Source organism: Otolemur garnettii, unplaced genomic scaffold, assembly GCF_000181295.1.
Source record: "Otolemur garnettii isolate 467f Iridium unplaced genomic scaffold, OtoGar3 scaffold00090, whole genome shotgun sequence".
Taxonomy (NCBI): Eukaryota; Metazoa; Chordata; class Mammalia; order Primates; family Galagidae; genus Otolemur; species Otolemur garnettii.
In genome coordinates, this window is record NW_003852485.1 from 7,201,948 (window position 1) to 7,206,592 (window position 4,645).

Consider the following 4,645-nt stretch of genomic DNA (forward strand, 5'->3'; position numbering starts at 1 on the left):
ATATTAATCAGAAATAAGAAAGAAAGAAACACAATTCTATAGATTGAATTGTGTCTTCTCAAAATTTAGATGCTGAAGCCTTAACCTTTAAAGTGACTGTATTTGGACATAGGGTAATAAGGAGATAGTTAAAAGTTAAATGAGGTAATAAGGGTGGGGTCCTAATCTGATAGGAATAGAGGCCTTATAAGAAAGAAAACTGGGAGAAAGAATTCTTGAACACAAAGAAGAGCTCATTTAAGCTTGACACAGCCTGCCTACAAGCCAAGAAAAGACACCTAAGAATAAAACTTACCTTTCAACACCTTAATCTTGAACTTTTACTGTCTGAAATGGTGAGAAATAAATTTTTGTGGTTAGGCCACCCAGTCTATGGTATTTTCTGAAGGGAACCCAAGCAGACTAATACAGACAAAAAAGATGAGAGTGAAACAATAAAGATATATGTGGGAACTTCACATTTTTTGCAAAGCCTAACTTTTTTTTTTTTTTTAATGAGACAGCATCTCACTCTATCACCTTAGGTAGAGTGCCACAGCATCACAGCTCACAGCAACCTCAAAGTCTTGGGCTTGAACAATCCTTCTGCCTCAGCCTCCCCAGTAGCTGGGACTTCAGGTGGTGACATCACAGCCAGCTAGTTTATCTATTTTTAGTAAAGACGGGGTCTCACTCTTGCTCAGACTGGTCTTGAATTGAGCTCCAGCCATCCACACACCTCAGTCTTCCAGAGTGTTAGGATTACAGGCATGAGCCACTGTGCTTAGTCTGCAAAGACCAAATTCTTTGTTGAATCAGATAATAACATATTTGTTAATATTAGAAAATATTTTCTCTTTTTTTGTGCTGTTTATGTAGCATCTCTAGACATGATATGCTTTTAAGTTTAATTTGCATTATTGACATTTTTCCTGTTACTTCTTTCAATTTACCTAAGGGATTAGCAAAATGCTCTGTGGTACTAATCTGACTTATAGTCTGTTTTTTTGTAAATAAAGTTTTATTGGAACATAACCACACTCATTTGTGTAAGTACTGTTCTATAACTGCTTTTGTACTGCAATGGCACAGTGAAGTAGTTCTGACAGAGACTACCCAGCCTGCAAATTTTTATTATCTAGTCCTTTGCAGAAAAATTTACTGACCCCTGGTCTAGCAAATCAACAAAATAATAAATCACGTTGGATCAGAGTGGGGTAGTTGGAGCAAGATGACCAAATAGAAACCTCCAGTGATCTTCCCTGCACATGACACCAAATTCATCAACTCTCCACAAAAGCAACCACCTTCAGAGGTACCAAAAATCAGGTGAGTAATCCTCTTACCTGGTTTTAACTTTCTGTCAAGGAATGAGGCACTGAAGAGGGCAGAAAACACAATCTTTTCCTGATTGGCTGTTTTTAATGACTGGCTCACTCAATTTTTTGAAAACTTAATAGTTGGCTCTCAAAATCCAGTATGAGCAGGCCCGCCACCATACCTCTGTCTCTGCCACTCTTGGTGTGCTTACCTCACTCTCCTCTACTGGAAACAGACTCCTTACAGCCAGAAAGTTGGTGACTGGCTGTCCTATGCCTATATCGACAGACTATGATAATGAAGATCAAAAACTCTTGAGCTTCTAATATCAGTAAGTCAAATCCTGTCACTGGGGATCACTCCGCACAGAAGGCAAGGTTGGGACATATAACTTGCTGGGACCATATGGAATGGAGAAGAACTATTGTTTCCTTGTAAAAAGTGGTTCTGGGTATATAAAAATTGACCACATTAGTTCCTTGCAATCTTACTTGCCCATCGTTAAATGCTTGTCAACGTTGAATTGAGGTGCCGAGAATTAAATTCAACACCCAGATGAGTTGTAATCAGGACAAAACCCAATAAAGATAAGTGCTGCCTGGCTGGGTGTAATGGCTCAGGCCTATAAACTCAGCACTTTGGGAGGCTGAGGAGGGAGGATTGCTTGAGGCCAGTAGTTCCAGACAAGTATTGCCCTGGATATGAACATCAGTATGCTATTAATGCAGCTTTAAAATACATTGACCACCTCCTACCCCACATGAAATTTATTCATACCTTTAATCTGTTGGCATTCTAGCCAACATAAACTCCCAACATTTTTCATGAGATTTGTTCTTAAGGTATTTTTCCAATGACATTGGAAAAAACTCATTTTTCTTTTAGCTTTAGTGTATCAATTTATGTGTTTTTTTCCTTAGTTTTTATTTCACTTTACCAATCAACCGAGACATTCTAACAGTTCAATTCTATTGTCTGCAGTATTGTCTATTCCCATCAGCCTTATTTCGCTTGTATATTATAGTTCTTTCACCTTGTTGTCATTCATCCATTAAGTAATCCTCTTTCACAGTGACTGTGCAAATCGGTATAAGTCCAACCCACGTACCATTATTGTAAGTTCTGTCTTTTGTATAAAGGAGGGATCAATGTTTTAAGCCAATTATACTTCATTCTTTGAAAAATAGTCTAGAAAAACTATGATACAATTAATATGATGAGAGTTTTTTTTAGAAATAATAATTTGTAATGTTGACTGTGATTTTATAGTAGATCATAGTAAGATCTGTGAAGCCTTTTTCCAGCAGGTAAAAATCTATTTATTGCAAAAATAGAAGAGGCCTTATGATTACCACATTTCCATGAGAAATTCCTTTGTCTAAAATTGATGGTGATTTGTGGTTTAATAAAGCATAGCAAGGGACCTGCTCTTTGAAACTATCTAAAATGAGTTGTAATAGATGGTGCTGTCACCACAGCCGACTGTGTCTCTCCAGGGCTCTTAATAAATGATGTCAAACCCCTCCATTCCTTGTGGCAGTCACTTGAAAATGAGATGGAGTTCTCATGTGTTGGAGTATGTGTGTCAGGAGGAGAGGTGGGAATGGGCGTGCAGTTCAGAAGACCTCTCCTCATCCATCCCCAATTTGCCCCCAGAGAAATATGGCATATTTCTCAGAGAAATATGGCAACCATTATGTGATGTCTGGAGGTATCTCTCATCTTGACAAAGCTGGAAAACAAAGTAGGTTCCAGAATTGGACTAACTTTTCTTCCAGTTGAGTGTCATGACAATCTTATGTTGAGATAACAGGTGCCTTGTGTCCAGCTTGCTATTGAGGGAGAGCTACAGTGAAACATCTGGGCAGGAGGAACACTACGGTAACTATCAAACTGATATCTTACTCCATCAGCACGTAGGCTGATTCTTGCTAGTTTTTCCAAGGTTTTGTCACTTTTTTAAGTGTCCTTCACTAGAGGTCTGGCTAACACCTTTTTCAAGTTAGCCTTTCAAAATCAGAGCTCAGAGCACCTACCTGCCTGCCTTGATCTCTGTGTTACTGCCTCATTTTCTTTCTACTTGAGATGGTTTCTAATGACCTTGTTCAACATTTTGCTTTGTAGAACCTCCCATAGCTCTTCAGCCACATTCCTTCTTAGTCTCAGGCAATAGATCACACCCATGTTTCTTTGCGATATCCTACAAGCCACTTCCTCAATGTCCAAAGAACTATCCAGCCACTCAAAATTCCCCCCCCTTCCTTATCAGTATGTCATTTTCCCTCATGACCCCTGTCTCTTCCCTACCCTTGGCCAGCCTTTCATGTTGGCCAGAAGCACATCCAGCATAGCTGTTTTCCTCATGGTTTTCCCTACCATGACAAAGGAGAAATTGTTAATCGGCTAAGCCAAGAATTTATGGCTAGGATTGGGTAGAATGCAGTGTGACGTTCCAGCCCTGAATTCCTAACTAAAACCTCACCTGTGTCTTGAATTTCACACAAGGCTCAGTACCTTCTTAACATACTTCTTCCATTAGATTGATTTTCCGGCCTAGATTTCCCTTCTAATCCCCATCCCTGTGGACAGTTCTATCCCTTTGAGACTTTCTAACACCAATGGTGTCATATTTATTTTTCTCTGTGAAAAGATCAAGTTCATTTTCTCTAATATCTATATTCGGTAAAAACTTATTTATCTCTACATTCCCAGAAGCAAGCAGAGCACCTAGCACAGGATAGTCAGTAAATGCAGGATGGAGAGAAATCAGCCGATATAGACTCATATAAAACCTTCAATCGTTTTAAAACTTCCTCCCCTTGCTATATTTTCACGAGAATAATTGAGCTCTTTCCTCCTTACTGTTCTTTTCTCAGTATGTCATGAACTTATATTTATGGGTTTGTAGATTCTGAAACTAGAATTTGCAGCCTAATGGGTGTCTATGAGCTGACGAGGATTTAAAGTCACTTTCTTGCTCTCCCTCAAAGAACAATATAGCCTTGAGACTTGGTGAGCCCCCAATTGAAAGTCAAGGGTGAAGTTTCATTTAAAACAGCAAAAGAACCACGATTTTCATTATTCTTTCGGGGCAAAAGATCACTTCTTTCATGATCTGAAGCTGTCTCATGAGAGACTCGCCTGTTTTTCCAAAGGCTATATTGCATATTAGGGGCTGAAGGACATGGGAGAGCAGAGGAGAAAGAGACGTTTGAAGACTCAGAGTTTTATTCTAAGATATAAACAAGTCACTGTGGACAGCGTTCGTAAGAGAAACCTGCAACTAGCTTTTATAGGTGAACCAACAAAAACTGCATTGAAGATTCAGGAAGAAAAAGGCGGAAGG